The sequence below is a fragment of the Phalacrocorax aristotelis genome, chromosome 1, assembly GCF_949628215.1.
Source record: "Phalacrocorax aristotelis chromosome 1, bGulAri2.1, whole genome shotgun sequence".
Lineage (NCBI taxonomy): Eukaryota > Metazoa > Chordata > Aves > Suliformes > Phalacrocoracidae > Phalacrocorax > Phalacrocorax aristotelis.
In genome coordinates, this window is record NC_134276.1 from 84,864,888 (window position 1) to 84,888,315 (window position 23,428).

At 41.8% G+C, this 23,428-nt stretch overlaps 1 long non-coding RNA gene across 1 annotated transcript; it reads right to left on the minus strand.

The window, feature by feature from the left end:
* Positions 1–799: 799 nt before the first annotated feature.
* On the minus strand, positions 800–21,864 carry LOC142052121 (uncharacterized). The gene is made up of 5 exons (XR_012658723.1): positions 21,703–21,864; positions 15,655–15,765; positions 13,983–14,215; positions 13,372–13,476; positions 800–3,085 (listed from the first exon to the last, which is right to left on the minus strand). It is a non-coding gene; the product is annotated as an uncharacterized LOC142052121 (long non-coding RNA).
* Between the last annotated feature and the right edge of the window lie 1,564 nt (positions 21,865–23,428).

Consider the following 23,428-nt stretch of genomic DNA (forward strand, 5'->3'; position numbering starts at 1 on the left):
GTAATAAGTTTCGCTACCTTGCACAGTGATGTGTAGCGAGTGCTGTTCTCAGAGCTAAGTCAGCCTTTCACAAAAATTTCATTACTCTGGTTCACCAGGTCAAGACTTAGGAAGCGAGACACTTAGAAAGCTGTGACAGAAGGAGCGGTGAATGGGCAGGAAATGAAAAGGGCTTCTTCCCCGCAGTAGTTCCTGCTGCACTGACTCAGGAGGACCCAGCCAAGAAGGAACTCCATTTGTTCTGATGTCTCCATTACCAGGGAGAGTCACCAATTCTCCACTGCAGCGCCTCACCCAGGAAACATGGCTAGAGCCTGCAGGGTCGGGTGGCCAAAGGGAACAGAGTAAGTCACACTACTATGGTTAGCATGTACCTGCTGCTCCTGCTTGCTGCCCTGGGAATTTGTTCCTTCTCTCTTCTGCAGTCGTGGTTACAATGAAATACTATGGTCTGCATGTATTAAGTATTTGGTGATCCATATGCAAGTTGTACCACAGTTGTACATACTTTACTGTAAATATAAATGATACTCAATTGTCTTGTGTGCGTTTAAAAGACACATAAAGCTTCTATGTTATATTTTGGTTGATTATTCCAGCTGTTTACAGATGATCTCTGACCCTATTAAATTATGACAGATGTAAAGACAGACTGGAGGCAGGGCTTTGCATGTTGTTGACTGCAGGTGGGAGAAGATGGGAAGACAGCAAACATGACAACACTGAGGGCAGGACCATGTAGTCTTACGCAAGAAGCTGTTGTGAATGGGTGATTTAGATCACTTACGGAATCACTATCAAAGGTATTAGCAAAAAGTGGTTTTAATGTGATGTTGTAAAAGTGCGACTTCACAAAGTTCGATGGCAAAGTTCATTCTATAAATTACTGCATGGAAGAAACATACAAAAGAAAACTGAGTTATGCTCAAGTTAGAATGATTCACATAGAGACTGGGGATACAAAAAGATACGGAGGACCCTTCCGCTGAGTCTCACAGTTCAGAGTGGACCCACTTGCTTTCTAAACTCCTTCCTCAGAGAGGAGTCTAGGTGCAGCTAGGTCCAAACCCAGTCTTGGACTTGGTCAATGGTTATGTCTAAGGGATTGTACATGCAAAGTTTGTGTAACGTTTCATTAGCATCAATTCAGCATGCAATCAAGGTTGCCAAGACAAAATCAAAGTTACCGTACTACAAGGTTATGCACAATATTGGTCACTTACCAAAGATCTGCTATTGGTAAAACGTCTCTCTGCCTTGAGGAGCAACCTTGAGAGGCATCCCAGATCAAGGGGAGATCACCACCATACAGCCACACCGCCTAGCAGGGAGAGCTCAAAGGCGGCTCACTTAGGCTGTCATATTTATGGAATAAAGTGCTTGGCTCATAGTCTAATTACATATGATGGAAAAGGTTTGCATGAGACTCCTTGTACCCACAACTTTCTTTGTTCCTTGATAAATGCGTCTTGGAAAAGCCACCAATCATTAATCACATAATCAGTGTTCCAAGTTTATATGCATCAATTGTCACTGTGTCACTCCGCTCCTTTGTGGATTTTCAGAGAACAGATTGAAACTAGAGGCGTTCACGACCTGGCTATGGCTCATGCCTTTACCTCTTCCAGAGCCTGCACCAAACCACCACCAGTCTGGTCAAGGGGTCAAGTGCACCCATCACACTCCACCCCATGACTAGAGTCAATCCACTTTGTCGACTTAAAGAATAGTAGTACAGTTACCTCTTGCCTCTGTGTCATAAATATATGGTGTATTGGAGATCAGTGGTAAGAGTCTAATTACTTGATAAGCTGTTTAGTTTAAGTATTATAATTAATGTTAGTTATATACCATTTTACATACAGAATCAGTTGATCATATACGTTTTACATGCTAGACTGATGTAATTTGTTTCATTTTTTGCCAGACTTTGATATACAGAATGTTTTAAGCAATAAACATAATAAGGTTAAAACTAACAAAACTACAATTAGATGCAGCATCAAAATCAAGATTCCAGTTGCTGTTGGTGACCATCCAAAAAGAGTTTCCCACCAGTGATGCTATCCATCTTTTTTCACTCTTTATCTTCACTGCATCATGATGGATGGTAATCAGGGTCCTTTGTCTGTTGTTTTGGATTCATTGTAGCTATTGACTCAGGTCATCCTGTTGCAACATTTTTCTCACCAATGTGAGGTGCATTCTAATAGGGGTAGGTAATAAATCTTGATGCAACGTATAGTTAGATTGTATCAGTTGTTGGGTTGTGACAGGAGCTGAATAGTTAAATTCACATCCCATAATTTCGGTAAAATTACAAATACAGTTATTTAAGTCATTAAATTTATCTACAGTGGTGGTGTCTATATAGAATCACAAAAGGTCTTTATGCAAATACATCCATTTCCAACATATATAAGTACAGTCTGAGGGGTTTCATCACGATGTATTTCAAAATGACAAACATTTTGTTCAGTGTTAAGACAAATATCTTGGGCCATAATGGTATTAGTTTCACAAATAAATCCTTGTTGTTCCTTTACAACACATACGTCAACATCAATAGTTTGCCATTTATTCCCATTCTGTTGGGCCCACACGTCGTGTTCTAACCGACAGAATACAGTCCCATGGTGATTTAATCCCAGTGCAATGGCCGGGTATATGGTATATACTGAAGCATTGTGTATTGCCAGAACAAAAACTGTGGCTTTACTGCTGGTGTGGTCATAAGTGGTATTAACTGATACCACCAAGACTGGAAATCCTTTTCAAATTGAGCTGCATTATCCCAAATTACATTTCAAATCTCAGTGGGCAAGGTGCCCTCATCACCTTCCCTTATAATTGCTGTTACAGCAGATTGCATTTACAACGGAGAAACATGTATGGTGCAGAATGTACTATAGTTACCATATTGATGAGCATGAATAAAGGAAGTGATGATGTCCAGCCTGTGCCTCGGGCTTGTTGGCATAAAAGCCAAGTTTGGTCCGTGATGATGATGACTGCTCCTGTGAGAAAGATAAGCAATCCTCTGATGGTTGACCCAATCTCCAGGGAAGGCATGCTGGTATCATTCCTGTAATGAGACAATACAAGTCTCGGCGGGGTTTTTCCTGGATGGGTTAACCCTTAGTGACTCAACTTGTTTAACTGCTCGGACCAAAGACAAAAGTCCCTTTTCCCACTTAGAATATCTCTGTTCTGTCTCTCTAAATGTAGTCAAGTTAAACATTAAGGGTCTTTTTGGACCATTTCCCCGGGTCTGGAACAGATTGTAATAAGTACCAGATTTCTGAAAAGCCCCATTCTGCTCTAATATGGTAACGGGGGCTGTACAGGCCCCAGCAACTGATATGTCTTTAATTCCTGTATTAGAGTTTTGACTGCCTCATCATGTTCTGGGTTCCATTTCCATGGTTTTCCTTTTTGTAGAAGTGGGTGCAGTGGATGAGCAATGACAGAAAATCCAGGTACATGTTTTCTCCGGTATCCTAAAGTACCCATAAGCTGTAATTCTTTACTAGATTGGGGCATCTGCAATTGTTACATTTTACTTAGGGTGTCTGGTGGTATCGCTGCACTACCAGCAATCCACCAAGTACCTAAAAATTTTACTTCTCTACTTGGTCCCTGACATTTTTCAGGTGGAACTTCAACTTCTGTGTTATATAGTGTCTGCCACACTGCTGCTGCTGTTTCTCCCACTTTTTCAGGGGAAGTTTCTCTTACTAGATTATCATCTCTATATTGGTACAGTTTCACATCTTGAGGGAGTGAGACTGTCTGTAAAGGTTCAGCAAGTGCAGCATGAGGAATTGTGGGTGAATGTTTATACCCCTGTTGGAGTCTGTTAAAGGTGTATTGTTATCACCTCCCAAGTAAAAGCAAATTTCTTTATCTTCTTCCTGTAAAGGGACCATAAAGAAAATGTCTTTCACACCTAGCATTGCCATCCATGGGCGTGCGGCTGTTTGTAGAGTGGCCGTTATAGTTGTAATATTGGGTACTGTAGCCGTTGGTGGAGCTGTGTTGGCATTTAAGTGCCAATAATCATCTTCCATCCATTTATTGGGCCGGCCAGACTGGTGAATCTTATGGGGAGTAGGTTCTGGAAATAATGTGCCATTTTTCCAAGTCTGCTATTATGTCAGAAATTCTGTTTCATGCCTCAGCAGAAATTGAGTATTGCTGTACATTAGTAACCTTTGAATCAGGGAGTGCAGGGGCTGTGTGGACTACATGTACTGGAGCCTCTTGATTTCTATCAGGGTTAGGGCCAACATATGAACCAAAGGACCATGCACTGCCATCCAGCAGGTCCCAGGTTTGGCCATTTAAAACATCGAAACCCAAAATATTTTCATTGTGATTTTTAACTGCAAAGTGAGTAGACAACATGCGGTTCTCACCCACGAGCCATAGATTAACTTTCTCAGTTTGGCATATAGTACTTGTTCAGTTCACGCTGGTAATTTTAACTCTTTGCTGTCCAGGCTGTACACTTAGCATCTCAGCATCCTGTTGCATTAATATTGAAATTTGTGCTCCTGTATCTATTAGGAATTTTACCAGTTGTCATCAAGGACCAACTGGAATCAAAATGTACCAGCCCTTATTATTTATCCATGGATAGGATTAGATTTGTCTGACAAGCAAGCCCAGTGGGCATCTTGGTATTACTCATTTTCTGGCCTCATGCTTTGCAATTCTTCCCTAACGGGCAGGAAAAGGTTATTGTTTTTTCTTGGAGCTGGCGATGGCACCAAAGTATTTGGAGCACGTTCTCCCCTTTCGCCATCATCATGTTTCTGGAACACTTGCATTAGACTCAGGATAACACCAGTAGGCTGTCTCTGAATCTCAGCTCTGGGAATGCCTAGTGCCAATGCTTTCCTCCATAGTTCATTTGCCCACTCCTGAGACTCTGCTTGTGGGTCCTTAGGCATATTTTCCTTTGTCCTAGTTCCTATTCCCTGTGGGGGTGTTTGTTTCACTGTTCACACTGTGTTTGCTGGTCACACTTGATGATCTCCTGTTCAGGGTGTTGGGTTTAAGTTTTCAGCTAACGCTTCGTCCCACCCCATTTCACAGCATGGTTTACAATGGCATGCATTAATTCTGCCCAGTTAGGAAGCCAGTTGCGGGGATCACTATCAACAAATCCCTCATCGTGTTCTGTATCTCTCTTAATTTCATCCCATTTTGCAGTTAAGTAGGATTTAAGAACTGTCAGGGCTCCTCTAAGCAGTTTTAGCATCGCATAATCAATCATAGCAGGTATTGGGGTATCACTGGATTCTCGTTTATGCATGGTTTGTATGCAGGTAGCTTTTGTGAGGGCTCTACAGAGCTCGTTAAGAGATTTCATGAGGATTATGGAAGGTTCACCTCACCCCATAGCATCTATTCCCCCAGTCCAATAAGCTATCTTGCTGGTGATAGCATGGATCTATTTGCCAGGCTGGGTCCTAAGTTTAAGAGAACTCCCAGACCACAGAAGTAATTTGCTTCATCTCCACTCAGCATCATTTGGACACCACCACTAAGGCAGGCTCACCACAAATACTCTGTTTCAGTTTCACTTGACTCTCTGCTGCATTTTTTTCTTGTAAATTTGCTAATTGTAATGGATTCCAGGGAGAGGTTCGCACAGTATATCGTGGAGCAGCACCCCAAGGTCCTTCAGACTGCTCTGTTTTAATGATGGGTCTGGCTTCATATTCAGGGGAATTTGAGGAAAACAAAGAATCATCCTCCCCTGGCTTGCCATCATCGGGGTCACCCTTTAAGTTCCCATCCCGTCCTTCAGGAGATACAATTAATTTCCTTACCTGTACAATGTCAGGGGGATGGGGAGTTCACATAAGCATCATTTCAACCTTTTCCTCCAACTTCTGTTGTTACTCCTTTTCTTCCTGTAACTGTTTCTGCAGCTGCTCAGTTTTCAAAGACAGTATTAATTCAGCTGCCTTTCTGCCTTCCATTTCTTCCTTTAGATCGTGCTTCTTTTTATTGTTATTCTTCTTACCCCAATAAACAGCTTCTAAACAGGTACCTAACATTTTGCAAATAATTCCTCTCCCTTTTCCATCCTTTATATGCCCCCGGCCACCTTTGACTGTTCTTCCGAAGCTTCCCCATCATGCCAATTATTGTGAGCTCATTCTTCTGAGACTTTGGGACTTGGGCGCATTCCACACTTATGTAAGTAATCAGTGACACTACTTGCCATCCTGTGCACCTGTCACAGAAGCTAGAGGTGAACAGTGCTGAGTACTCAGAAGGCTGGGCGTGGGGAAGTATTAAGGGGTAAAGTCTTACTAAAGCCATTTGCAGTCTGCAGCTAATGGGTTGGCTCAGTGATAGGGTTTAAGAGTGATAACTGAAGATTTCTCACTTCCATTTTGCCTATGTAGCATTTATCCCATTCACTGTATATAAGCAAAAACACCAAATAAACTATTTTAGCTACTTTTATATTTCCCTACTACAAGACAGAATCCATAAATTTCAATTAGCATAGTATTGCTGGTGCAGTCCCTCATATCTGCAGTGGGGCAAAAATTTGTAGTAGACTTTGTTCATGCAGTAATCATATTACAAGTCACATTAACTATCACAATGAAAGATTTTGAACTGCTGTTCTCTGTCGCAGTGACTGTCTCAACTGAGAAGTCTAGAAAACAGGACAAACTTCAGAGGGATACATGAAGGGGGTCTGGGTAGCTTCTCCTCTATCAGGGGCATGAGCCAGTGCTGCCTCAGGTGGCTAAATACAGAAATTTTGCCAGACCCCTTTCTGAACTGCTCTTTTCTGTATCCAGCAGTAAATCTCCCCTTGTGATTTACTCCTTGCATAGCTTCAGTCAGTGAAGGGTTTCTGCTTGATCCACACTTCATCCCACTCCACTTCACACCACCACCTCAGTCCTTTCTTGGAAAAGAGAGAGGTGGCTGTGTGCTGAGGAAAAGAGCTTATCTCAGTGCACCAAACATGAGGAACTCCAGTCCCCTCCCCGAATTCCTTTGGGAGCCTCACGTTGGCTCTGGTTTGTCAGGGAAGAGGGATCATCCACTAGTGCCTTCAGCAGATTTCTTATCCCAAGGAAACACCACCCATTAACTTAGCTTCCTCTTTCTTTTCCATCCAAGCCACGACTCAGTTTAATACCTTCCTTCCTGACATGAGCCCAAGTATATCTGCTCTGTGGAAAGCGATGTGTGCTCCATCTTCCCTGGGTGATGCAAGTGCCCCAGTGGTGTACAAAAAATGATAATAGATAAGTGAATTCCCAAAGTTTCACAGAGGGATTTAGACAAAGCATAGGCTTGACACAGTGCAGTGTCCATGGCAGAGCTCCATCAGTAGCCTTGGAGACCATGCAGTGACCGTCATTGCTCCCAGTGGCCACCATTCCCGTTGTATCCACAGGAGGAAGCAGCCCACTGTTGCATCCTGGTTACCCCTCTCTGTGCCCAGTCTGGAGAGCAGTGATGGGGACAGGGTGCAGGACATGCTGCTTCTTGTACGCCAATTCCTGGCTCCAATGTGACCTTTTTTCCTGCTCCGTCTAATGGGGTGGGGGAAGTCCTGCAGACAAGGGTCTTTATAAATGTACAGTCATTCCTGATCTGTAAATACCACAGACCAAGAAGAAGAGAGGAGAGGAGGAACAAAACCATTAACATAATCCTCCTCCAGCTGCCCCAAGGAGACTGAGAAATTAATGCTCTTGTGGCTGGGTACTCCCACTGAGAGCATCCTCTTCTCTGTGCTGGGAGGGACTCAGATGCCTAATGAAACATGTCACTTCTCGAGGCTGCAACTGGGACTGTATACTGCCATGGCATCATGCCTGGGAAAAAATGTAATTGCTGAAGCCTGACCTCAGATGTTGATGAAAAGAAAGGAATTGCATACATGTATGTCTCAAAGCAGACATTAAAAGTGACATATGGTTACCAGTACACCAGGCCCCCTGGTTAAATACAAAGCTACCGTATACAATGCAAGAGGCTCGGGACGGGGGAAAAGCTGCTGACTACAGATTAGCTGTTTCTGAATTCTAGATTAGCCTTTCTGAAAAGTCCTTTATTGTGCAGCCCTTACTGTATTTGGGAGAAAGGGCAGTGGTATGAATGGAGAAATTCTCATCTGTGCTATGGAGCCAGTAGAGCAAAAAAAAGACATGGTGAGTTTGCAGTACTGTGGGAAGGCATGGCTTAGAAACTTCTCAGTCAGTGACATTAGAGGCGGAGAGTATAGGATGAAAATGAAAGTTATATCTCTGGATAAGATGATGAGAAGCCTAAGTACAATATGGTGCAAAGGACCAGTAGCAGCCATTGAGTGGTAAACAAGATCTTGTCCTGACACAGAGCAGAGCAGATTATTATGCAAAAGTAGCAGCAATGTAATAGTCAAAGAAGTAAAAGAGAGAACCTTTAGAAACATTCAGTGATATCCTCTGTAGGTATTCTCCTTCTGAGTCCCCAGAGAACCACTAAAGGCCAAAAAACCCCAGAAAATCACAGGGAAAGGCAGAGAGACCATCTACTGCTCACCTATTAAGAAATTGCTGATTTGCCATTGCATGTCCTTAAATCATTAATTTAACAGAGAGCCTTTGCACTTTGTAGCTCTTTGAAAGGAATTGTGCTGGAACTCACATTACCTCACATGTTCATAAGTCATCTGGAAAAATGAAGTAATGAAATTTCCTGATGATATTCTATTATTTAAGGCAATAAAATGGAATTCAACTGTGAAGAGTTGCAGATGGCTCACAATACTGAGTGACTGGGCAAAAAAAAAAGCAGATGAGATGCTGATAAATACAAAGTATTGCACACAGATAGAGGCATTCTTAACCATGCATAACAGCAATGGGCTTTAAAATAGCTATCAGCACACAGGAAAAAAAGATCTTTGCATTACTGTTGACAATTCCATTAAAATCTCAATGCCATGCTCAGGATCCATAAAAGAAAGTAAATAAGACATTAAGATTTCTTAAGAAAGAAAGATAGAACAAATAGAATAATAATCCTCTGCCACTGTATGCATGTAAAGTATACTCGTAACATGAATGTTATGTGCTGTTCTGATTCTTTCTTCCTCCTGGAGGACAGAAGTAGAAAATACAGAGAGAAAGACAAGAGCACTCAAAGGAATAACTTTTATGTGAGGAAAAGGTTAAAGAGCTCAAAACGCTTTAATCTTTTAAAGAAAAGGCCCAGAGAGGAACTTGCGTACGCTCGTGTGTACACAGTCATGAATGTCACGTAGGAGTGAATAGGAGCTCACACTCACTGTTTCTCACAACAAAATCTGTAAAGGTCAACCGGTTAAACAATCAGGTAGCATGTTTAAAACTTTAAAAGAGTTAATGGTAGGGGTTGTAAAGTGAGTAATTTATCCATGGATTAATGACCACACTATCTTGTGGCCACCTGAAGTTTAGATTGAGTCAGAAACTGATTAGATTCGTTAGAGGAGAGAAAGCCCATCCAAGATTACTAAGCAGTCTTGGTGTTATCACTGGCTCAGGAAGCATCTCTTCACACATGAACTATTTTTATAACACTTCCCTAAACCTCTTTTACCAGCCCAAGACAGGGACAGGACACAGGATTAGCTGAGACTTTTGCTGAAGACACTGTGGTCAAACCCTCCCAGCATGTCCTGTGGCTTTTCTCCATTGCATTCCTGGGACGGCTCTCTCTTGTGGGATCCTGGAGGCCTGGACCAGATTTTCCAAAGCATCCCAGGGACCAGAGATACAAAGCTCAGGCCATCTTGACAAAAGCAAGTACCAACCAGCTCTCAGGGTCTGTATGTCTCTCTGTGGGGCGAGGGCAAAACTAGAGCCAAGTATCTTCCCTGGGCAACACAAGGAGAAAAGAACCAAGTGTTATACGAGTGTCCTTGGGGAGACAGCAGAAGAGCTACCTCATTCAAATTAAAAATCTTCTCACTTACAAGAGTGGTTGTCAAGGCACAGACCCACACAGGTGCTTCTCAAAAAACAGCATCTCCGTATCACATCATTATTTGAAAACTGTTTGGCACATTAATGGGACAGATTCCCCCTCTCTTCTAGGTCACCCTCTCTGAGCTTTCTGAAAGCAGACACTTCTTGGGAACCCAGCCTTTTCTCACCTGGGCCCTGAAGCAAAGAGCCCATAACAGCAAGGGGACCCTCATTGCATATGGTCCCCTGAGACAGCGTTTTGTTATACAAAAAGCTGGAGGGCTCACTCTTCTATGATTGACTCCAAATCAGTTTAAAGAGCTGCCTTTTGAACTACTGACTCAAGATAACTCAGGACAACTCAGAAGAAAAAATACCAAAGAAATCAGTATACTCAGATATGGCTCGAAGGCCTATTGTTGGCATCCACCATGCAAAGTACATGTTTCAATGCAAAGTCTTAGTCTTCTTGGTCCAAGTCCTCCATAGGAGTTGACTCTCGAGATGATCTAAGACCGCTTCACAAAATGTGCATGTGTGTGTAGCTCTGTACACCAGTGAGACTCAGACTTTCACTGATTTCAGACCAGATGGATGCAATCCACAGATTCTTCTGAGGGCAAAAGACAACACTAAGGATCAGGCCCCAAAACTATTACTGGAGACATTTATTTCAAAGGCTCTGACTAGTGTACACAGACAAAAGCTCTCTTTCATATGGTGATGCCGGGCATTTCAGACCAGGATGAAGGTCATAAAATCATAGGTTTTGTCTATTTTTATAATTCAAACAACATAATTTCTGTGCATTAGGTGTTAGATCAGTGATATGAGCAGCTACAAAAGTAACCTGGTTAGAAGGGTGAAATTACTGAACAGAAGAAAGTGTCTGCTGAAATATATTGACAGTGAAAATGTCTGACAGCCTGGGAGCTGTGAGCACGGGAACCAGGCCTGTGAACCAGAAACAGCCTTGAAAAGTACAGCTGACCTCTTTAAAGTACAGCCAGGGTATCTACAAAGAAGACACATCATGAGATACCACCCCTAAGTGCAAAAACAGGGACTGTAATGGCAACTCATCATCTGAAAAGGTGGAAAAGTCTGGAAAAATAAAAACTGCTCTGAAAAAACAGAATTTCATCATCATCTATTGTCTGTTACATGTGAAAAATCAAAATGTACAACATGTATTGGCTGCTTGAAGTGATAATGTCTACACCCTCTTACGTCTCTATGATATGAAAAGGACTTAATTTTTATCCAAAATGGAGATGCTGTCTCTGAGAGCAATGTGTGCTGCACATATTTCTCCTTTCTTAGGCAGGTTGAATTCTCCACATGAACTTTATACAAGATCTTGGACTCTCACCAGAGACCCAGCTGACTGACTCCAGGCTCTGTGATGTGGAACACCTTTGAAGTGAGACTCTCTCTGTTATCTTACTGGTCACCCTTTCGGCCCACTTTTGGGGAAAGTTTGTTTTTTCCTTCCACCTCTCGAATGGTTAGACTCCTTCTGGAATCTGTCTAATTCACTTGACACTGGTACTACACATCTATATAAATAATCTGTCATGAATTTATTTTCTGCTACATTGTTGATAAGCTTGCGTCACTAATGATAAGTTTGTAGTAACCTGTGATAGTATATACACCTACCTAGTTGTTGCTGTTATTGGTTGTTGGCTACTGGTTGCTATAATATTGATTATTGCTATACAGTTGATTGTTGCTATACTATTGGTTGATACAATACTATTGATTGCTGATAGTAATTTATAATAGCTTGATATATATATATTCACTTTATTAATAATATGTATGCTTCCTAGTGGTGATTTAGTGTGGCATTTGTGGTGATCTATAATAAAGTAGAGAAATTTAGAGGATAAAGACTCTGTGTCCTTGTGTATTAAAGAATCCTGCAAACAAATGGTAATGATCTCTATATATCCACAAGCTGGGTAACCCTTTAGGTCATGATAACAGGTCACTGGCCTAGTTTGGCCTGGATCAGCTAGCACTCTCCTGGAAAGCTGCAGGGCATACCTGATGAGTTAGTGCAGGCCAAGGAGCTGTCTGCCTACAGCCAATTTTAGAGGGTAAAAGAGTTCAACAGTATGGATGCACTCACATTGCTCTTCTTCTGACACTCCCTAATTGGCCTCCGTCTTCATTGAACCACAGATTCCAAAACTGGACAAGATATTCCTGCTCAGGCCTTATTGATCATTAAGTGCTTTACCAACTCCATGTGTGTTTATACATCATGGTACAATGTTTGCTTTTTTTGTAACAGTACAACATTGTTGTGTTCTGCTCATGATCCATTACAATCCCCCAGATCCTTCTCCAAAAACAACAACCCGACTACTTGTTAAATATACTGTGCCCATGCAGTTGAGCGCTCACCTCTTAAAGCATTCCCTTGCAGTTGTCCTTGGGTTTCATGCCCTTTCTCTACCTTGTCAAGACAACTTTGAACCCCAAGCCTGTTTTGCAAGCCAGCTTTTTGTCATCTGTAAGTGTATGAGTGAGATCACCGATGCAATCACTGAGCAGAATCAGAGCAGAAAGGTCTCTGGAAGAGCCCTTGCTGCCTCTTTATAGTTTGCCATTGAACTAATTCTGAGTATAGGAGTATGTTTTGTATATAAAATCTAGTGATTTCATCCAAACTGTATTTCTTTTGCTGGTTTATAAGAATGTCATGTAAGATAAAATCAAAAGAGTTCCCAAAGTGAAGTTCTATAGGTTAGTTCCACCTCTGCCTTTCTGCTGCAGAGGAAAAATAGATTTTTATACAATTTGTTCCTTACAAATCTCCACTGTCTCCTTAACCCTATCTTTCTCTTTCAGGTACTTTCTAAAAACTTCACCATTTGATTCAAATAATTTCTTAAGTTCACCAGTATGTAATTTTCATGTTTATTGGGACATTCACTACCATTGACATGAGGAAATGAGATGGCTCCTTGTAAGAAGAGGAGGGAAACAAAATGGTTGTTATGGAAATCATATACCGGACCAGCTGATTGGGTGTAGTATAAATTATGAGAATGCTCAACATTCATGGTGGCCTCTTCTTCCAGTCTCTAGATCCATAACCTTCCGTGACAATTCTGAAAGCCATGCTCAGAAAAGCCATTGAGTAGCAATGCCTTTTTCCCACTCTGCATTTTAGACACGCTCCTGTCAAATCTGATCTGCTGTGGGAGGTGGAGTTAGTATGTTTCTAGTGGAAGTCAGTGGTGTGGATAGGCATGATGAGACAGATCATCACAGAGGGCAGGAGTTGGGTAAGTTGGACAAGGCAGAAGAAGAGAAAGCAGAAGGGTGCAGAAGAGCAACTGTGCAAGGGATAACATAAGTTGATCCAACCTACCCTGCTGAAATGTGCCCACAGCCTTGACTAGGCAGGATCAGGCTGGGATGAGACACAGCGCTGTTGTATGCAGTCAGTTTGCCTTTCTGCTTCTTTCACAATTCACTGGAAGGAGAGAAAGCATTGAGTTAGGAGGGAACAAGGCCGGTGATGACAGGCACATCAATATCTCAGCAGCAAAGTACTGGATAAAGCACACTCCTGTTCCTGTACCACTGTGCCTCCAGCACATATACAGGGCAGTCACCTGCTGTGGTGACCTGTTGACTCCCACTGGTTAGGAGGAAATGGAGAAAAATTAGCTGTGGCACAGGCTGAAATGTCAGGCTCTGAGTTTCTGACAGCCCTTCTCAGCTTTTAAGATGAGTATTGGCTAGGCAAAGAGGGACCACCTGCCAGACTCCAGGCTCAGCACTCCTCTGGTCAAAACCAGGGCCCTAGGAGAGAGATGATGGTGCAGGAACCACACTGCCCTGAGTGTGTCTGTGCTTGCACCTGTGGGGCTAAGGCCAGCTCCGATCATGGTCACAGCTGTCATGTTGTCTAACTCCAGCAAAAATGCCATGTGGGCTCCCCCCGTATGGCCACATCACTCTACCTCCAGTGCTCACCCAGCTCTGCAAGGCTGGCCCAGGGGCCCTGCTCCCCAGTGCTCTCTTGTACCAACTGATATTCCAGCAAGGTCACTCATTCGTGCTCTGCAAGATGTCTGAGACCCAGTCGACGCAAATCCTCAGGAAGCTGAGCCTCAAAGGGAAGACTTTAGTGGGACGTGCACCATTACTGACCGGGGACCTTCAAGTGGATTTGGGTGAGAAAAAAGTCATATTTCCCAACAGGACACCTAAATAAAATATAATAGAATGTTAAAACTCTTGGTTATCAAAGGAAAATTTTACTTAATAGTGGGATCAGCCAAGAGGTCTAGGAATGTCCAGAGCTCTTGATTTGAAAAAAAGCAGATAAATAGAGTTATTGAAAGGGTCCAAGCTCTGCAAGGTAAATACTTGAGTGAAAGCAGGGTCTCTTCCCAGACACTGTTCTATAATAATACATCTAAATAAACAAATAGACATAAATACTATTTATTAATGATTCAATTACAGGATTTTCTTGGCAACATTCAGATATGATGTATCCAAAATTTTATCAGTTCGGTGCTCTGTCCTTCATCTCATGAAAGGAGAAAAAGTTATTCTTCCATCTATCTTTGCCTACTTTGTGTGAAGAAATTTTTTATATAATCGCTAAGCTATTTTTCCAAAATGCCTCGGTTCTTATAAATGGATTGGGACCACCTTGGGCAGCAGTGTGCAGAACAAAGTGCCTGATGATGGATGGGAGAGGATAACCTCCTATTTTCTCCATCTGTGGAGCCTTTTTTCATAGCCCAGCTTGACATAAATTGCAGTTAAAATACCAGAAAAGCTAATGTAAGGATTTGATTAAAAAAGAATTAAATTATAAAAATCTAGTTAGTGTTGCTCAGCACAATTTTCTGGATAACAAAAATCTTGTCAAACAAATATGATTTCATTCTTCAGTAAGATGGCAGATTTAATGAGTAAAGATAACTGCATTGCTATAATAGACTTACACTGTGTAGAAGCATTTGACTTAGTAGTTCACAATATTCTGGTTAAAAATGTAGAATTATAGGAGAGAAAGAAACACAGGGTGGAGAGAAAAATAATTAGCTCATTAACAGACTTCAAGCTTCTGTCAGCAGGGAGGTCACTGAATGGGGATATATATCTTCCTCATGGATCTGCCCCAGATACACAGCATCCTCATCAGAGATCTCTGAGCAGCTATACAGTCACTTCTGGTAAATCACAGCCATGACAGAGGTTAGCAGGGAGGTCAACAAACGCTAAGGACTGGGGAAATGGAGCTTGTTGGTCATTCAGTAAACTCCCACACTGAGGAAAGTGTATTTGGCTGTAGCTAAATGCAAGTTTTACGTCAAGGCAGGAGGAAAGACAGGCATTCCTGTAAAAGAAGGGCCTGTGCCTGGAAAAACAGGGTGACTGAAAGGTGTGTTGGTCTTTCAGACGAGAAGCAAACTCTATAGAAAATGTTTTGGAAAAAAGGGTGAACAAAAGAAGGTCATCCTGAAGAACGGACGGGGAGAGATCAGCACTCAGTGGTTCTTTAGTACCACAGCTCTGGGGAGCAAAGTCTAAAAAGAGCCAGTAGCTAGAGAAAAGGCATCTGGGCCCACACCTTCCAACTGGGAAATGAAAGAAGGAGGACACCACTGGAAAGTGAATATTGAAGGACCTGGAAAAGCATGTCTCGGCTTCAGGGTGACATCAACACTAGAAGAGTGCACTTGGGTTGCTTCTGAGGCTGAGCTGTGCAGGTACCCAAATATCGAACCTTCTGTACATCCTGTAAACCAGTTAAAGAGAACTCATGATGAGACATTCTTTTACACTGAGACTTTATATTATTTATTAGTGCTACAGATGTAATAGGTCCATGCTATATGGAGGGAAAGCAAGGCCCTAAATAGGAGCAGTAACCATTTATGCGATTGCCAGAAAAATGTAACACAGATTTATTGTTTTATCATTGAAAATGACACTGTGCTTTTTAAATATGTGTCTGATTACTAATTCATTCAATGTGCTTATCTTTCTAACAGTTATCATGAAAAATTTGTGAAGGTATATGACAGAGGAAGTATTCCAGGCAATGGCAAAGGTGTTTGGAAGCCAGGCAGCATTAACTGCCTGACTCTGCAAGCGGTGAGCAATTGCAGTGCTTGCTGACTTCAACGTACGGTTTGGGCTTTCCAATATTCAGACCATAAGTTACTGTGCAATGAACAGAACCTGCCAAGACAAACAATTACATGCATGTGTCTGAATTAATCACTGGGGCAGAGGGTATTGTTAGCTGTGATTGATATAAACTGAAATTGATTGGAAATAAAGCTTTAACCTTCCGTGTTGGTGGGAAATGTGGACACATAGTGCAGAAAGAAACAGACACAGCATTACCTCTTTCATCTAGGCAGCCAGACTGCCAGGCAGAGCAGCTTGCATAGTTTCTTTGAAGTTAATGGCATTAATTGTGCTGACTGAAGATGCACCACTGCAGAGGCATGTTCTCAACATGTGGGCACTGTGGTCCTAATCACTACCCCATCCACCTATAAACTCACATGAGGGTGGGATGTGTCTCTGAGCTGCACCCTTTCAGAGTGGTCATGCTCCAGCTCCCAGGGGTGAACACCTTCCCCCAAGGTTGTTCCCACAACACCATCACGAGCAACATCTTTCACAAAACAGCCAAACACAGGACGGCTGCATTAACTAGTGACAGCATGTCCAAAGTGGCTGTGTCTACAGGGACATACAGAAGCCCACATGGGGACATGACAGCAAGGTTGGACAGGAGACAGCAGGCAAGTGAAATAATTCACTGGAGGTTATACGAAGTTGTGTTCCATATGAAAACCTCTGCTCTATGTTTTGGTTCCTTTTCTTTCTGCCACTCTTTTTCCTGCAAATCACAACTACTCCGTGTCACAAATAATAGATGGCATGGATTTTCTGATTCTAGCCTAAGGGGTGCTTTTCATTTCACCACAGAGTCTGTTATTTTCCGTAAGTAACAAATGCAATGGAGAAAGACATATTTTTCCTTCATCTTTTAAATTCTGGTGGTTTTTTTTATGTCTTGCCTTGGCGTGGGTTCCTGCCTCTTGTTTTAAATTCTGTGCCATGCAACATCCAGAAGCTGCAGATACTAAACTCCACACCACAGTCCCATGCATGATTTCCTGGGAGTAGGGAGGAAGGATCTGAGAAGTAAATAACTCTGAATTAACTGGCCCAGCAGAGGCAAGAGGTGGTCTAACTTCTTGGTTGGTTGGTCTCAGGTGTCCAGTTTGTATTTGCTGATTGCATTAGAAATCAGCACTGGCCTATAGTTAGGCAGAGCTTTCTTTCTTGGTGTAAAAAGTTGTAAGCAGAAACTGAAAGAGGCATCCTGATTTCTACTGCTCATGAACACTAACAAAAATGTGGAAATAGAGATGCCTCTGTTTGTTGTTTTTTCTTCTGATGATTCTACAGCAAATTACATAGAAAAGGAGTTTTCTTGCATGTGGGAATTTCAGCACAGAGATTACGAGAGTTTATGAAAATGTTTTGGAGGAGTTCTGAAACTAGTTCTGAAACTAGTCTTTTGAATGATACCTGCTTTGGCTCTTCTTTTTACATTTTTATCCTTAAGAAATGGCCAACTGAAGTGTTTGTTAGAGACCTAGAAAAGCAGATCTCTGTACTAGAAGTTATACAACATCCTATTTTGCCTTCTTTTTTTAATGCCTTCCCAAAATTAAGCTTTCAAATGCAGGTTTAGCCACATCAGTAATTAAGCCAAAAGTCATAAATACTTACTCTTCAGTACCTTGTTGTTTCTAGACGCCTTATTTTAACTATCCCTGTTTATAAAAAATGTTACTTTGAGTAATACCATCATTTATGCTGCCTTTAGTTTGCTCCAAATTGAGTCATTTTTACCATCTATTTCTAGTATTTCTTTGCTGCCACATGTTTAGTCTTTGTGTGTAAGATATCTTCAGGGAGGGCAAGTCTCTTTGCATGTAAATATAGAGTTTGGGAGGAGAGATGGATAATAAAAAGCTGCTTTAGCATATCAGACAGACAAAACTTTAAGAAGTAAGTGCGTCCATGTCATGGTTTAGCCCCAGTCAGCAACTAAACACCACATAGCGGATTGCTCACTCCCCCAACCCCTGTGGTTTGGGGGAGAGAATCAGAAGGGCCAAAGTAAGAAAATTCATGGGTTGAGATAACAACAGTTTAATAATTAAAATAAAACAGTAAAGTAGTAGCAATAATAATAATAATTAATAATAATATAATGAAAAGGAAAATAATGAGAGAGAGAGAGATGAAACCTCAGGAGAAGGGAAAAAAACAAGTGTTGCAACCGCTCACCACCTGCTGACTGACACCGCCGCTCCCCGAGCCGCGATCGCTGCTTCCCCCAGCCAACTCCCGCCCAGTTAATATACTGGGCATGACATCATATGGTATGGAATATCCCTTTGGCCAATTTGGAACAGGTGTCTTGGCTGTGCCCCCTCCCCTCCTGGCTTCTTGTGGAGCCAGCAGAGCATGAGAGGCTGGAAAAGTCCTTGACTAGTACAAGCACTACCCAGCAACAACTAAAACATCAGTGTGCTATCAACATTTTCCTCATGCTAAGTCCAAAACACAGCACTATACCAGCTAGAGTGAAGAAAATTAACTCTATCTCAGCTAAAACCATGGCAGTCCATTAATTTTCCGGAAAAGCATCAATAAATGAACTTTTCTAAATAGCTACTTCTGAAAAACTGAGTATATTTTTTATCCTATTTGGATAGCAAAAGATTTCTGACCACATGAATACACCTGCAAATCTGATCTGTGAAAGTGATCTCATTCCTGATTTGACAAGTTTGCTTCTTCCTTTCATGGCTGTTAGAAGTAAAGGGATCCCTTATGACAAAAGCATGAATGTAGATTAGCTTCTACATTCTAAAATTAAAGAACATCATCAGAATATTGTGTGCACAATAAAAAAAAGTGCATTTGCTTGACTCTATCTCAATGTAAACAACATGGACACCTTAATTTCCTGTGCAAAATAATTTGAAGGAAGTGATGACAGCTATGGGGTCTGGTAGAACCCATTCCAAAGTAACAGTGAAAATGGCAGAGAGATGCCCTAAGTGACATGCAGGAGAAACAAAATTCTGTTGACAGAAGAAAAGTAGCTCTTTAGAGGTGCATTAGAAGCCAGACTGGATTTCAATGTTATCCCTGGCAGCTCTTAACGAATCAGAAAAACAGAAAAAGGAAGAAAAAGAGGACAGAAGTACATACATACAGCACCTGAGACTGCCTGAGAAACATTGATGGAGATCATGTATTTATGGCATGAGCTTGCCTTAGGTTTGTATCCTGTATCCAGCAAAAATGCAGCTTTGATTCCAAATGCACTGAGTCTCTGAGTGTACCTGTAGGTACACTGTATCCTAGAAATGCAAAAGCAGACCATTAAGAATAATGATGACACAGACAGGCAGAGTGTGAGACTATTATTCCTCTCCACTGGCCTTGCAAATTTGTTCTGTGTATTTTTTGTTGAATCAATTCCCTCAAAATCCCACTGGACCCCTCATAACAAAATAACAGTAATCAATATTTTTCCCTGGTGTCATCCTCATACAGTCATTTAATTACTTGGAGATGAAAAAGGAGCTTGAAAATATCACTAGAATTTGGAATTGGTTGGAGTATGTGGTATAAAATTTCACAACTTGTAGAATTGAAAATGTTTACCTTTCCATTCCTTCAGGACTTCAGAGACCTGAAGAAAACTGTTCAGTTGGATTCACTACAACAGTCCAAGCTTCCTCCAGGGGTGGAGGGATGGGCCAAATTGGAAAGTAACTTTTATATTTCTTATTTGTTGATTTACTTCAAATCTTACTGTCTGCTATTCTGGCATACAGCATATTGCAGCTAGAGTCCCTGAGCGATAGATGCTTGATAAATATTTTGCAGTCTGCAGCTCAAGATTGCAGTCTTCCAAGAATACAGCTCTGAGCACAGAACCACAGAAACAGAGTTCAACCTCTCCACGATAAATCCTGATCTCACAAAATTCTCTGGTTAATGAGATATACTGGTAAGATTTAATAAATTTCTGTACATGCCTCTGTTCTCCCTTTTAGACAGCGTTAACAGTCTAAATGAGTTTCTGTCTTTCAGTCTTCCCCAAAAGATTAATCGAAAACAAGGCTGGTTTGCCATGGGACTGTCAAAATTGCACCCCTTCTCCTCTGAATACCTGCAGGATGCTGAGTGCTCATCTATTCCCAGTGCTTGTGCACCCTCTAAGCTGCACTGTACCTGAATCTGGAAAGTCTCAAGCCTTAACAAAGTCTTGAGTCTTGGGTGGTTTCACTTATGGTGTCTGTTGGTCTTCAGCTGTTTTTAGTAAACATAATCTCTCCAGATTTCCAAGGAAAGGCCACCCCTTTTTCTGTGTTTGTGATCTGTCAGAAACCCTGGCCAGTTCTTGCACCTTGGCTAGCCATGTGTGATTACGGTATGTCTTCAACTTTGAGACAGAGAGAGAACACAAAATGCCATACACACTGCATGGTATTTGTAACCTGATAAACAAATCTGGTGTGCTCTCCTTACTACCTGTCTGTGGGCTTCATCATGCCGGGAAGTATAGATATCCAGTGGGCTACAGCAGGTGTTCTGTGCCAGGGGTCCTTCGGAAAGACTGAGTTATCGAATGGTAGTTTTCTTCTGCTCTGAAAGGGTCACCACCACATTTGTGTTACCTGGGTCATGGTATTTAATTGGCTGGTTCAGGGGGATGGTGATAGCCCAGAAGTGATCCTTTCAAGACCAGCACAGGAGGATCATACTGCAGTGCTCTCCAAATATTACCCAAGAGATCGGTATTAATGAAGTTCTTTCAATGCTCATAAACTATGACAGTAAAATGGAAAATGAGCAAAGATGGTTTGAAGTCTAATAAAGTTAGGGAGAGCCATTCTGCTGTCTGAAATGCAGTCCATTTAGGAACAAAGGAGGAAGCAATAATACATGGCAGAGCAAAAGCTGCATTTTAGTATACCACCAATGCAAACAAAGCCTGAGGTCTTCCATAAAGGGCCAGTAGCTACAGGATAAGTAACTTTGGTGAATCCAATATCCAGGAGAGGAATACAGCAAGGCACAGACAATCCAGCAATTTCTTGATGTTGGCAACAGCTTTTAACAACTTCTGGGTACAGAAAGCTGAGAAAGTGACTGAAAAGGAGGCACTGTAAGAACTGTAAACATTGGAAAGGAATTGGCATTGGAATGGGGGGGTGAAGTGAAACTAAGGGGAGGGTGACCATGAAATGACAGAACCCACATTCCTTAAGAAAGGAAGAAGAAGAAAAGCAAGTCAAAATCAGCTGGCTTCAGAAAGTCAGCCTCCCAGAAAATCACCTGAGATCTGAATCTGGAAGGGTAGAGGGAGTTAAAGGGAGCTAGAGTGTCCTCAGATAAACAGATCACAGGTATGTGTTTTGAGGTGCAGCTGGCTAACCACACGGGGCAAAGTTAATGAGCGTCTAAGCAAAGATAAGATAACAATTTCTTTTTCTTGGGGAGGACAGCAGCAGGTATATCAGATCTCCCTGATTAGTGAGGAGCTGGATCCATAAATTAAGGGTTTAGATAGCCATTTTAAGAGCCATTTACACAGCACTTGCACAGTCCAACATACCTCTGGACAGTTCCTGAGAAGCTATGTGTCTGCCGATATCTCCCTGTCCAAACTGGAGGCTGAAGTCAGAGGGGGTTCAGGTGCTGTAGTGTGGCAGGAACTAGGGACCTGCCCCTGTACAGAGGTTATCATGAGGTACGTTTCACTTAAGTGCTTACTTCTAGGGATGTTCTGTGCAAATATCCTGTAAGTTGGCATCTAACCAGTCGTCACCTCAGAACAAAGTCCATATCAAGATAAGCAAAAAAGAAAAAAATCTCTGGAAGCAACTTACAGGTACTGTCCCACCTCAGCCTCCATGCTGCTCTCTTCCCTTCGTCATGCATTTCTTCCCAGAACATTCCTTCCCTCCCCTTTCATCTCCTACCACCTTTTCAGGATGTCTGTGACCAGTTTTAAATCTCCTGTACCTTTCACTGTCCTCCCCTTTCTGGCAAATGTCTGACATGGCAGAAGTGTTAGCTTTTTACTTGGAAGTCATAATTTAGCAGCTCTCCCTTAAACTTCAGATCTAAAAAAGCTGGTTTGTTCATTCTAATCCATTAAATAAGGAATAATAGCAGCAGTGTATTTTGACCATTGCAGTGCCTCTTCCTTAGCAATTTTTCAATTAAAAAAAATTTGGTTTAAAGGTTAGAAAGCATAAAGACTACTATGACCCTCAGGTGTCAAACAGTGGGTGCCCTACTACCTATGTGGTAGTCACTGGGAGTTTTGTTATTGTCTTCGGCAACCTCCTTAGGGTTTCCACACAATACTGTGGATATTAAGATTTACACAAGATTGATTTATTCTGCATTTTCTGTAAAATTTCTTTTTTTCCATTGTGATCATGGGGTAGAATTGAACTTCTTGGTCACTTACACAGATAGGAAATTTTAACTTCTGTTTCTGGTGAAAAATTATTTTTATATATATATTACCAGTTAAATCAGCATAACTAGAAAGGAACACCTACCTTCCACACAAGGTAGAAGAGATGAGCAGTTTTCAATGAGCAGTTTAATTGTCTGCAACCTCCCATATCTTCCATCTATGTATTTTATTTTATAGTAATCTTGCAGCAAATTACAAGATCAAAACATTGCTGTTTTCCAGACTGCAGAAACAGAGCCACAAAGCCTGTAATTAAGAAGCTGCAGTTCAAGAATAAAAGTTAACAGAGACTGAAGAATGTATCACATTCCTGTGAAAACAGGTAATTGAAAATGCAGGTCACGAGGAGGACCAGGTGATGGGGAAGGATATTGAATAAGTGGAATCAGCAAACAAGAAATGAAGGTACTTGTGGCAGAGATGGGTAGTGGGGTGGATTAGAGTCAACCCCCAAGTTACGAGTTGTCTAAAGAGGGACTGAACCTTGATGCCATAATGGATTTCAAAGATGCAGTTGTCAGGAAGGGAGAGGGGGCGCCCAAAACCACAGGGCGTAGGATCCCATGGTCTGGCTGTTTGAATGAGGCAAAGGAGCTGGTCAGACTCGCTAAAGGTATTGAAATTCCCATAGCTGAGATGGGCGATGCAGAAACGGAGACAAGAAGCCCAGCAAACAGACAAAAGCGAAAGAACTGGGCTGTTAGGGAAGAAGCAGTAACAAGATCAGCAGGCATATGGGTTGGAACAAACAAGTAGTTAATTACATTAGAAAAGGGGAGGAAAAGGCAAATCCTTAAATATATTACTTTTTCTGTCTGGTTCCTTCAGACATTGCCTGTTTCTTAGGGAA